Source organism: Hesperophylax consimilis, chromosome 28, assembly GCF_061612785.1.
Source record: "Hesperophylax consimilis isolate HC1 chromosome 28, BYU_Hcon_1.0, whole genome shotgun sequence".
NCBI classification, from domain to species: Eukaryota; Metazoa; Arthropoda; class Insecta; order Trichoptera; family Limnephilidae; genus Hesperophylax; species Hesperophylax consimilis.
This window is the reverse complement of record NC_142863.1, coordinates 2,440,099-2,453,990: the sequence shown is the minus strand read 5'-3', so window position 1 is coordinate 2,453,990 and position 13,892 is coordinate 2,440,099. Positions and strand designations below refer to the sequence as shown.

General features: G+C 36.9%; 1 protein-coding gene across 1 annotated transcript in view; it reads left to right on the top strand.

Moving 5' to 3' along the window:
• Dpp10 (Dipeptidyl peptidase 10) overlaps positions 1–13,892 on the top strand; it is a 292,773-nt gene that overhangs the window by 150,329 nt on the left and 128,552 nt on the right. The gene's annotated exons all lie outside the window — the stretch shown is intronic.

Here is a 13,892-nt window from a genome sequence, read left to right as displayed (position 1 = left end):
GTCTATTTGAATATACATCAATTTCAGAATATTTTCCTCATTTTCCCTTGCGCGCTATTTTTTTTATTGGATTTTAGTTTCTAGTTCAGGCGGTAGCTAATTTTATATTTTGAAAGGTGATTTTTGGGTTGAATCTCATCCGAAATTTTTCCTCCGATTTTAAAAAAAATGTCAGTTTAGAAAGTGTTTTTTCAATGCTGTAAGTTTTAGTGTAATATTTTAATTTTTTATAAAATGTTATATTTTTGGTATACAGCATATGATTTGTCATTTTATGTGACTAAGGGATCTAGGAGGTTTTTTCTAACGCCCTCTAAGACCAAATATTCTTACAAATGAAAGTAGAAATAACTACTAAACTATTGAAAAAATAAACATCAAAAATATTCAAATAACTCTACCAATAATTGTCATCAAGCATCAAATGTGTTCTATCACTTCCAGTTTTAATTCCGTAATAATAATAACGTAATAAACGTAATAATTTTAATGACTTTTTGGCAGTCATCCGAGAAAACTGGAATTGCAGTTAACGTAAAAATCGTTAATAATTTTAAGGTTATGGACGATTCCTTATTCGTAAGTATGACTGGAATCTCCCCTAACGCATACAGAGAGAATATACGGTCGTATAATTAAAGTTGAAATACTTATATGTACAGGCGTCAGTAGTGAAAATCCGCTATACAAATATTTTTGCTAACAATAATGCAGTGTCCCCGAAGGAGTTTGTGGAGAGGATATAGGTCGAATAATAAAATACGACGTACTTATATGTGCAGTCGGAAAATGTTGGTAATGGAAAATACGATATACCAACCTACTTACATATTAATATTACCTTATACTTCTGACATTTTCCGTGCATTCTGATGGCAGTATGCTACACTAACGCCTCCTAGCGGCGTGAGTTACTCGTATTGCTTGTCTTTCGTACGTTTTAATGGATTTCGTGTTAAATATTTTACCGTATTAAATATTAGATGAAAAAAAATATTATGTAACCTACATTATACTAACTGATGGAATATCGTATTCTTCTTCTCTCGAATGGTGGGAGGGGTCGGAGGGGAATATCTAGGTTAGTGAGTCAGTTTAGGGCCTCAGGCGTCGCCCTGTGGATATCATCAATACCGCTGGGGAATTAATGCAGCGGGCATTCATTGACCACATGTTCGGTGGTCTGCACGGCGCGCATTCTTACATCGCCAACTCTTTAAGGCCCCATCTATGCATCATATGGGCACAGCGGCTGCGAAAGGACCTTATCCTGTTGATGGCGAACCTGAGTTTACAACCTGATAAAACGTTATTTACAAATTTTATTACCGTTTTTTCTTGCACTAACGATAATCACTATCCTGTGCGACTAATCTGAGAAACTCAGTACACGTTTAAACATCTCATGTTTCTGCATCTGTTCGTCTTCATTACCCTGTTAGAGTGATGCACCGGCGAACGGAAAATGAATTAAATCATTATCTTAGGAGGAAAACTGCAATAGAGTTGCACTATCTCTGCAGTAAATGCATCCGAACTGCAACGGCTTATATACTATGGAGTATAGAATAGATAGATTCTGCATTAAGTGCTCGGCTAAATAGTGCTATTACCCTAAATCTTGGTTAAGTCCCTAATTGCGAGACTTAACTGCGCGTAGCAAGGCTTTTATCTCTTGTTTACTGGAATTTAAAGAAAATCAGCTCCGTAGTAAGCTTTCAAAAAGAAGAAGAAGATGGTTTGAAAGTGAGGAACGTAAAAACGAATGTTAGATTATGAAAAAATTGTGAAAACATTTTAAAATACGACTCGTTTAAAAGGGAGAAAAAATCTCTCGACAAATGCCTAAGTTGCATCCAAAGATACACTGTGAATTTTTCATACCTATAACATGTCAAAATATAGAAGAAAACGTTTTTTTAATAATTTTCGGAGCACAATATGCAATGTTTTCTATCGAGGGAGCTTGATATAACTGCGGTTTCAACATATGAATATCATCTTCAAAAACATCGTATGATTTTTAGGAACTACGAAAGAAATGGGTGACTGTAGACTTTGTATTTGTGGTCGAGAGGTAAGGCTCTCAACTAGCAAGCCAGAGATCGTGGGTTCAAATCCCGGCGCGTGCAAATAAATTTAATTTGATTAATTTATGTTATTTCAAAAATTATTCATTTCAAATAATATATAGTATTTTTGTTGTTTGTTTTTGGGGTGTTATGCCGTGTTGCGCTAACTCCTTCTTTAGCCGACGTTTCGGATAGCGTTGCAGTGTCCATCATCAGGGCAGATCCGGTAGATCCGAAGATGTATGAAGATGTAGAAGGAGTTAGCGCAACACGGCATAACACCCCAAAAACAAACAACAAAAATGCTTTTGGCCGTGAAAATCTAAAAAACTTACCCAATATATAGTATATTTGCGGCACGTTCCAAACTGTAAGATACTCAGATTCAGTCATGCAAACCAAATGGTGTGTTGTAATGTGATTTTTTTTTTAAACGAAAGTAAACATTTCCGGGTTACGAATAACCTGACAATATTTGAAAATCTCCTACTACCACCACAGTAAGCGGAAAATGTTGCTTGTGTTGTGATGGAGGACTTAGCCAGTCGAGGAATTGAACACACTACGCCTGAGTGGGACCCAAGCGCGATGTCAACTCGGCCACCGACCGGTCTAATAAATGTTTAATACGTTGTTTTATATAATAATTAATAAATACACTTAAAATATTAAATAATAAAACTTTTGTATTCAGAATTGATCTACATGAATATATATATATTTTTTAAACGATAATATTTTTCACTGGAGTTCCTTATTATAATATTTCAAGGTATCAAATTAATTTCTACGAATTCTTTGTCCAGTTCTTAAGGCGAAGCTTAATACCAAATCACTATTTTGATTAATCTTTATAACGAATTGGTGTACATTATGAATACCAAAAAATATGCTTTATATAAATTGAAGGTTTTCCTATCGTTTCGTTTAAGTAGAATACAAATAAAATAAATAAATTACTCAATAAAAAATATAAATGTAAGCTAGTATTATAGCTAAGATTATCTGTAACAGTTTCACTTGATTAACTTTTTTGATTTCTTATAAATTTATTTACGAAATAATATAAAACCAGTTTTGTGCTTGAAATCGAACGTTTCTAGACAATATAAGGAATACCAAGAATATACACATTTTTGGCTTGTAGCTTCCTCTTAAAACCGCTTTTAAGGCATCATTATGGTGCTTATCTCCTTCAGTACCTATCTACATTTCTTTAAAAACTGTGTGATAAGAAATACTACGCTTTTTCTTGACCTTCTTGTTGTGTTTTTCATTCTCTCAATTGCTATAAATCCCTCCCCTAAAATTCAAAATTACCGCTGCAATCATTCCTGGTTCGTGGAATAATTTAAAGCCCCGTTTGAACTTTATAAATTTGCGAGAGATTTCTTGAAATTTATGAATATGGGGGAATTTTCTTTAAATTTATGAATTTGAGGGAATTCTCTTTAAATTTATAAAATCCCGCCTTAATGTTCGGCGCGCCAAGGTCGTAAATCATCTCGAAAAAAACAAGACATATTTTTTTCGGGCAACAAAGGGAAATTAACTGAAAAATAGGAATGACTGGGAACATTTTCAAAGCGTGGGCAATATAAAATTAATAAAAAAGATGTGGTTTATTAAGCATTTATCGCTCGAACTTGGATTCATCCGGGTTTTTAAAATAGCTGTGGTTTATTTATTTATTCATTTTTCGAGAAATCGACAGTTTACATTTAATCAGTTTGTACATAAGTATTATATAGTAAAATAAAACCAATTATGGATTTCCTCCTTGTGACGTAAATTCAATTTGTGAGAAAGGAATATGAATTAAAAAATTTATATAAAACAAAAGATTATATAAAACGAAAAATTTACAAAACAATACATTTATAGCCATGGAGAGAAGTTGTAGATATAAATCAAATCATAATAGAGACATAAACATTATTCACAAACTATCAGAGAAATATTCTTTTATGGACCTCTTGTATTTGGTAAGTTCGCAACTGAAAATATCAACCTTGGATAGTACGCTATTGTAATTATTGCATAGTCTAAGCAACTAAGTATTTTATTGGATTTTATTGGATTCACCCGGGTTTTTAAAATCGCTGTGGTTTATTAAACAACTAGCGTTCAAAATTGGTTAAGTAAATAACTATATATATTAATACAGACCGCGGTTTTTTTATGTTTCTGGCTTTCTAGGTTGTACTAGGCAATCATTTCAAATGATGGAGAGATGCAAGGCAAATTCATATATTAATTTTATAAGTGTTCGTTTTTATTCGTCAGCCGTCTTACCAGACAGTGGCGTTTTCTATAACATAATGAGTGTAGCCAGATGGAACCGTTTCGGAATGTTAGGTTTTTAAAATCAAAAATTATTAATCAAAATTTGAAAAATACACATTTTTAGTTTAGTGCTCAGAATCAGAAAAAATAACTTCAAAATCTTTTTTGACGGTATTCATAGTTTTTGAAAATACCCCATTACATGTGAGATCGGAGTCAAGACGTAAAAGAGATGAGATGTTGAACGGAGGGGAGGCGATTTAAGATAAGGCTTGAAATATGTGATATAAGTTTAAAAAAAATACAAATAAATAATAAATACCAACCATCCAATGTCGATGTGGAACAATATGTAAGAATGAAACAATAAATAACAAAATTTATATAAACAACAACAAAAACAAGAGACAATAAGGTTTGGATCAAGTGAAGTCAAATGAAAACAAGAAATTTTTCGAATCTATTGTTTTCACTTGATCCAAAATTTCTTTTGTAATTCACAAATCTTGGGATTTGTTAATGCGGGCCTTGAAGAGGCTCGGATTATAGGAGGGAGGAATAACAGATGCAGGTAGCTCGTTCCACATACGAGCCGACTTACACAAAAACGAGTCGTAAAAACGGCCCGTTCTCATGAAGCCAACTTCAACCGTGGACGGGTGTTCAGCTCGTGTCCGTCGAGTTTCGCGCACGTTCACCGGTGCATCAGGAATCAATGCTGCTAGCTCCTTGGAGCAGGCTCCATTGAAATACCTGTAGAACAGACACAGCATGCCTACATTGCGTCTATTCATTATAGAAGACAATCGGTCTGTTAACAACGGATTGTCAATCAGACGGATCGCTCTCCTTTGCACAGATTCAAGCAGGTTTATTAAGTATTTAGGAATTAAGTATTTAATCGTACCTTTTGGGCACCAGCCCAAAGGTGGCTTCCAAATCAATAGTTGGGCGGACTTGAGACTTGTACAGGGTCAGCAGCTGGTCACTGTTGAAGAATCTCCTAGCCCTGTACAAAACGCCCAACTTCTTGGAGGCTTAATTGTTTGTTTTCATTTGACTTTACTCGATCCAAAATAATGTTTATTTTCATTTGACTTCACTCTACCCAAAATCAGGTTTATTTTCATTTGACTTTACTCGATCCAAAATAATGTTTATTTTCATTTGACTTCACTCTATCCAAAATCAGGTTTATTTTCATTTGACTTTACTCGATCCAAAATAATGTTTATTTTCATTTGACTTCACTCTATCCAAAATCAGGTTTATTTTCATTTGACTTTACTCGATCCAAAATAATGTTTATTTTCATTTGACTTCACTCTATCCAAAATCAGGTTTATTTTCATTTGACTTTACTCGATCCAAAATAAGGTTTGGATCAAGTGAAGTCAAATGAAAACAAGAGATTCGAAAAATTTTAAGGTAAGGCTTATTTCATTCACTCTGAAACATACTATTCTGTTATTCAGACACTTGGTACGAATTACCTAACCTAACCCAACGTTTGATTCACTTTGTCGTGTCATGTCACGATTCGTGTCGTTCCCAACTTCTTTAACCATTCATCTTCGCGTCATAATATTATATCGTCTTACAATCATAAAGTATGTTGATTCTTTTCTCAGTGCAGCTGTTGTGTTCACATTAGACTGTGCTCCAAATAGGTACACAACACAATATGTGCATTCGAGACAACCGTTTCCTTTCAAATCGTTTTATTTCACACATCAATGTTATCAAGTGATTCTTTTCTCAATGCTTGTGTTGTGTACGCATTCGAATGTGCTTCAAATAGGTAAGTAAAAAATATTATAATATACGAATATATGGACAAATTTATCTTTTCTTTAAATGTGAAATCAATTCGCAAAAAATATTCCCTTTGGCTAAAGTTGTTCAATAGGTCATTAGCGGGTGCCTTGGACCTTTTCTCCCACGGCCAACGTTCGGCAGCATAAACTTCCCGCTTAAAGAATTAACGCCGAACTTGCTTCTGGCTCAGCCTCTCCCTTCCCCCTGTCACACTCTATACAGGGTGTAATAGAATAAGAAGTACCCAGCAGATTTTATCCAGCGAATCCTTAGCTTATTTTGCAATATTTATTTATATACCTGCATCTTTGTTATCCCGTTGTATGACAATAACCGTCAGAGTCGGATCAGAATAGCGTTCCGTTGCAGTGACAAACGCCGAGATTAATCGTTACTTCTACCATTACCATCCGCCACCAAAGCTGAAGTAACTCTATAAACATTCCAATTGTTGTAACAAACATTGGAACTAACCCAGAGCAATAACAACTGCCGCTTTAACCTAATCTAAATAACGTTCCTTTGCCGTGACAAACACCGGAACCAATCTTGAGATCTACACATTCGAGTAACTTATAAAACGGTACGTTGCGTTGTCGTGACAAACGCTGGGAACAATTTCGAGGTCTAGTAATAATACTACAAAACGTACCGTTGACGTGACAAATGGCGGTACCAACTTCGAGTTCCGCTGAAATAGCCGAAGTAACTACATAAAACTTTCCGCTGGAATCATTTTTGAGTTCTAGATCATCCGCTAACATAGCCGAAGTAACTACATTAAACGTTCCGTTACCATGACAAACAATGCCGGAACCAATCTCGAGTTCTGCACATTCGAGTAACTTATAAAACGGTACGTTGTATTGTCGTGACAAACGCAGGGAACAATTTCGAGATCTGGTAATACTATAAAACGTACCGTTTACGTGACAAATGGTGGGACCAACCGCAATACCATAAAAACCGCTGCCAGAGCCGAAGTATGTCTGTAAAACGTTCCGTTGAAGTGACAAACGCCGGCATCAATTTCGAGTTCCGCTAATATAGCTGAAGTAACTACATTAAACGTTCCGTTACCATGACAAACAATGCAGGAACCAATCTCGAGTACTGCACCGAGTAGGTAACTGCCGAAGTAACTCTTTAAAAAGTTCCATTGCATAAACAAACGTTAAGAGTAATCTAGCAATGGCTGCAGTGGCAATGAACACGAGGAATTTTGTTGTTTTTTTAACAAAGCTGAAGAATCGCTGGTTCACACCTGTCGGGTACGTCCCGTTACACCCTGTATAAATCACTTCTTCTTGTTCTTCTGCGTAAACTCGAGTTCTCGCTAGATTAATATTTGCTCTGCGGACCAAGTTCTCCCGAAGAAAATGTAAGTTTGGCCTGAAAACTGCTGGAGATTCCTTTAATTTCTGACGAAAGTTTCTTTGGACTTTTCTCACTAACTAAACTAGGCCATAATGTTTAACTTTGATAATATTTTAATGATATTACTATAATGTTTCGCCCCCACAATCCGAGTGTAGGGCTATAACTAAAACACTATTCGATTCGGCCCCAATTAATGTGAATACAGTACAAGTTCCAAAAGCCCGGAGCCAGTCCCGGACGAATTTAATGGAGTGGAGTTCAAAATGTTGTATGTGAATCAATTTGTGGTTTTATTGTGGACTGTAATCAATATTTGACACAACTATTGAGGAGCTGTGGTTGACAGTTAGAATTGTAAAGAGATTCTGACTAACCGCTTGTCTTTACGATCAATATTATGGCGTTGAGCACCAGCAGTTTTCCGCTGGTTATCGGTAATATACTCGAATTAAATACGCTGAGGGAACACTTAACAAATACACTGCAAGGTTTTCTTAACAGACTGGACACGTATAATAAATTATTGCAATATCATTGATGTAGGTACTCCGAACTGTCAGTCAGGGATAGGTAATTGGGCAAAAGGTAAATGGGTGGAGAAATTAAGAAACGTATCTTAAAAGGAGATGCATACAGTTGCGTCAACATGGAGAATTGAACCCGAGTGCAAAGCAAAGCCAGGGCTTTATAAGGCAAGCCTCAAAGATCTACGACGAACATCTACGTGCTGGCAAAAGGCCAACTGGATTGAACAGATTTGGTCTAAGGTAATAAACAAGGCTTCGAGACTGTATTCATGCGGAAGAAACCAGTATCGTATCTTCGACCAAGAGGCGACTTATATTTCAGTTTTGTTCCTGTCTGCCAAGCCCGCATGTACGATTATCTGTATTTTGTATCATCCATTACAACGGCTGCGAATATTAATTAATATTTGTGAAATAGGACATTAGTAGCCAAAAACATCACATTCCATTAAAGCCTCTTACGGAAAGATTTAATCCCAGAAGGTCTAGCAATACGCCGATATTATACGCCGAAAAATCCGATACGATATTGATAAAATTAGTAATTATGGTCAGTTAGCGATATTTGCGAGCACTGACAGAATGTGATACCGACAGTCGGTAGACACTTTTAGCGCAGCCTCCAAAGTGTCGGATAAGCTGTCAATATGCTCAACTTTTTGGATAACGTCATTTGTTATGCAAATAACTGGCATATTAATGAACAGGAGTGAACTAACTAAGTTCCTAAAACTGAAAAAAAAAACATTGTTAGTTAAAAAAACAAAGTTGTTAGTTATGTACGACTAATAGCCTCATGAACTTAACTACCTTTTTGCCAATGTATATCAAAGTTTATATATCAATATCCCACTGTAAATTTAATAGTATTTTTAACTTGTACATAGCCGTCTGACGTTTAGGAACGTCAATTTGGAGAGGTATGTGCCAGTATTACCAGCGTATATCGATTTCTGATTTATGGCTTTATCAACATTGGTCTGGATATCAATAGAGCGACCGTGCTCGGGAAATCGGTATAAAATCATCGGTAGTCATGCTTATCAATCCTATATTGTTATAAAGTTATCGATTTCACTGTGCTAGACCCCTGGCGTCCATACTAAAAGTATTTTTAATCATTTTCTATAACGCGGAGAATACCTGTTTATTCGCCGTCAGATAGATTTATTTATTTATTTATTTATTTATTTTAGGAACATTAACAGTCTTAGTAATATAATATACATAAGAGAATAACAAAAAACAGACCAATTATTAATGTTCACAGATATATATAGAAACATAAAACTAACCTGCAAACGATAAACCTATAATATGCCTACCATAAACAGCAATAAATAAAAGTGATTTTAACTATACTTAAATAGACTTGGGTTGGAACGGGAAAGGGGAGGAGAGGGATGAGGAAAAGTTGCCACGCAGGTAATATTAAAATATTAGGTACAATCATTTTAACAGTGGTTAATATGAGTTAGAATGTGATACAATGAAATTCTGTAGTGATAGTAACTAGCAGTGAATATGTCAGCACGAGTGTCTATATTTGCAAATTTATTATTATAGTAGTTACATGTCCTTTGCATAAATTCATTTTGGTTGGAATTGGTATTGCATCTATCAATGTAGAAAAGGGTATTTTGTCTGCTGTATCGAATTGGCGCATGGAAATTTATTTTGTTCAGCAACTCCGGGCAGTCAACTTTAGAGTTAATAATTTTATACAAGAGCATCTGATCAGCGACAATCCTCCTGTTGAGTAGTTTCGTGATTCGAAAATGTTTCTCGATTTCGTCGTAAGAGTTGTATATGTTAAATGATTTAAAATTGAGGAATTTGAGAAATCGTTCCTGAACTCTTTCTAACCTGTTAACATAAACAATATAGCGCGGGTTCCAAACCGGTGAACAGTACTCCAGGTGAGGACGAACATGTGAATTGTAGAGAGTCAGATATGTCTTAGTATTTTTGAAAAATTTGCATGTTCTCAGTACAAAACCTAGACTTTTTGATGCTTTGGTGACAATGTTATCAACGTGTTTATCAAAGGTAAGTTTAGAGTCCAAGAAAACCCCGAGATCACGCACATAGTCTTTATTTGTTAAAATCGATCCAGAAATGGTGTAATCATGCAGTATTTTCACACGGTTACGTGTGAATGTGACTTTGCAACATTTAGAAATATTGATAAAAAGCTTATTTCTGAGACAGTAATCCGTCAGTCGATCAAGATCTGCTTGTAAACGCGCAGAACAGTCCGGGGAGCTTATAGGAAGGTATATCTTCATATCGTCAGCAAATAGTAAAATTTGAGCGTTGTGAAAACATGTCGTAATATCATTAATATAGATAGAGAAAAGCAAAGGACCCAAAATGGACCCCTGAGGCACACCGGAAGTAATGATTTTCCAGACCGAGGAAAATCCACCCACTGTCACAGCCTGGGATCTGTTTGTTACGTATGAGGATAACCAACGAAGGAGATCTCCATGAATACCATGATTAGCAAGTTTTCTAAGCAGAATGTTGTGGTTGATCTTGTCAAAAGCCTTGCTATAGTCGGTATAGATTGTATCAACTTGCACACGTTTATCCATGGAGGCAGACAAGAAGTTTGTAAAAGTTATAAGATTAGTAGCAACAGAGCGACCTGCAAAGAATCCATGCTGAAATTCGTTGATCGAATTCTTTACCACAGGGAATAACTGGTCATAGACTATGTTTTCGAACACCTTTGAAAAAATGCAAAGCTTGGAAATGGGTCTATAATTATCTGCTTCACACTTAGTTCCCGATTTATGAATTGGTGTGATGTAGGCTCTTTTCCATATATCTGGAAATGTACCAGTCTTGATCGATATATTAAACAGTATTGATAGCGGGAGTGACAAATGATTTGCGCACTCGGTAATGAACAGTGGTGGGATACCATCCGGCCCAGCTCCCTTGCTAGAATCGAGCCGTTTTAAATATTTGGACACGAGGTCAGCATCGATAAAAACTGATCCCATCGCACAAACCTGCTTAACTACAGAGTCATCGCAGGAAATCCCCAGAGGGTCAGCCGGTTCGTAGACAGAATGAAAGTAATCAGCAAATAAATCACAGACTGCCTGTCCACCCTCGGCTGTTACATCCTTAAGATTTAATACGCTAGGAATAGATGCTGATAGTTTTTTTGATTTAACATATGACCAGAATGCCTTGGGATCTTTGGCGATATTCTCTTCAGCATTATTAATAAAGTCTTCGTGACACTTTTTTGCCATTTTTTTCTGTCTGGTGCGTAGCCTTGAAAAAGTAATGTAATCGGAAGGGTTCTTGTAGGTTGTATATAGTCTGTGAAATTTCTGCTTTTCACGAATAAGTTTTATTAATGATGAGCTATACCACGGGGGGTAGGAATATTTACCAGTACGCCTCAATGGAACCTTATCAGCGATCAAATTATTAATAATATTGTAAAAATGCGATACTGCAGGATTGACGGAATCGGTAAGGTTAAGTGCGTTCCAATCTTCTTGTGCCAGGCTATCTCTTATGTCATCATAATTAGCCTTGTGGAATGAGGGCCGTTTAATTGAGTTTTCCTTTAACTCAGCAGTGATAATGATGGATTTATGATGAGCATCCTCAGGAACCAACGGATCGTTCGCGGGAGCTACGCGTACCAAAAAATTACAGAGAACGAGATCAAGAATTCTTCCTAATGTATTTTGAATACCATTATATTGGTGGAGGTTACAGTAATTAATATTGTCGATAAATGTTGAGCTTATTGTAGAAGTGTAGTTGCTAGGAATCAGGTTAACCTCACCCACAGGAAGAGTCCAGGTAATATCGGGTAGGTTAAAGTCTCCCATGATAAGAAACTTGCCGTCTGGTTGATTCAAAAGCTTAATACCTAGATCATTCGAGAAGGCGGTGATTCGAGCATTGAAGTTGAAACTTTTTGACAGGTATGTACAACAGAGATGAACGTTAGTGAATCCAGTTGCACGTGGGATGCGAAGAGTAACCCATATGTCCTCATCCGTAGAACACCATGAGTAATTACAAATTGCATTGAGTTCCTTTTTGACAGCCAGGAGCACACCACCACCCATGGTTACACCTTCGATACTTCTGTCGCGTCGGAATACGTTGTATCTTGAGTCAAAAAGCTCACCATCTGAAATAGTATCTGTAAGCCAAGTCTCTGTTATGCCGATAACGTCATAATCACCGCTCGTAACACTACGAAGAAATGTGTCAGTTTTAGTCCTCAGACCGCGTACGTTCTGATGAAAAATACTTAAAGGCAGTGACTCTTTTTCAGTTGAGTGTCAATAACAGAGAATGCGTGAATAGAATGTGAGGTACAATATAGTATTATCTGCAGAAAATAAAATAATAGTAATATCTCTAAGTAATTGTTCGTTACGAAAAGGAGTGGATCCTATAGAAGCATAATACATTGTGAGTAACATGTGCACTTGGAAATGAACGCTTAATGAGCCATTCGCACATCAGTATTACAGAATTCCGAGTTAAATTATCGAGTGACATTTGAAATATGAAGTACATAATAATATGATGTGTACAGAAAGTGAGAACATCTTGCAGTTGACAGGAGTTGTGAACATGATGATATAATAAGGTAATGTTGTGAGAGTATAATAAATATAATAGTAATGCAGTTGCAACATGAGAGGGAGGGTAGCGGGCGTGTGGAGGGAGAGGAAGGGTAGCGGGCGTGTGGAGGGGGAGGGAGGATAGCGGGTGTGTGGAGGGAGAGGGAGGGTAGCGGGCGTGTGGAGGGGGAGGGAGGATAGCGGGCGTGTGGAGGGAGAGGGAGAGGGAAGAGTAAACAATAGTAATAGAATGAGCAGTATTTTCTTATGAAATTTTCTGGAGGTCGTCTTCCCTCCTGACTAAAAAAGCTGGTGAATTATCGTTTTTTCTCACTAAGATCTTACAGTCCTTTACCCATACAAATCTGTAGCCTGCTTCCCGTGCCTTGCTTTTAACTTTGGAGAGCAGAATCTTATTGTTGATTGTTAAGTGGTTGTTAACATAAATTATTGCTTCTGGTCCGGAATATTTCAGGTCGGTACTGGTGATCTTCCTGGCCTTCTTAGATAGTGCAAGAAATTCCTCCTTTCTCCGTTTGCTTGCAAAACGGATGATTATCGGCTTAACCTGGGCGGACTTGGTAGCCACTCGCGTCACTGTGTCCACATCTTCTGGTTGTAGTTCAAAGCCAATCTGTTCGCCTATTTTCTTGGCTATGCAGAGTAAGTTTTCTCCCTTCGTCATTGGCACGTTCTTGATTTCTAGGTTTTTCACACGGGAGAGCTGATCGCGCTCGTCCAGTTCGTATCTGAAGATTTCCATGTTCTTCTTGATGGATGCAACCTCCGAAACTAACTTTTCGACAGTCTCCAGTCTCTTCTCAACCGCCTCCACCCTTTTTTCCGTATCGGACATAGCTGCTAGAGCAAACTCGAGGCTCTTCTTTATGTCAGATATCTCTCCCCACATGGGCTTGATGCGAGTGAGCTCGACATCGATTTTGTTGAGCTTCTCCATTATTTCGGCTAGAGAACTAGCCGGTACCGTTTGTGAGGACGCTGCTGGAGTTACAATTGGAGACCCACTGCGGGCTGCATTACGCGTACACGGCTTCATAATGTTGTTATAGTCGGTTCACTTATGTTGACTGGTCCAAATTGTGTTTATTTTATACACAGATAAACACTGGATATTACAGCAACTGTCACTTGATCGAAAATAGTGTTGATAAGTAGATAAGTTACTCCTGTCAGAC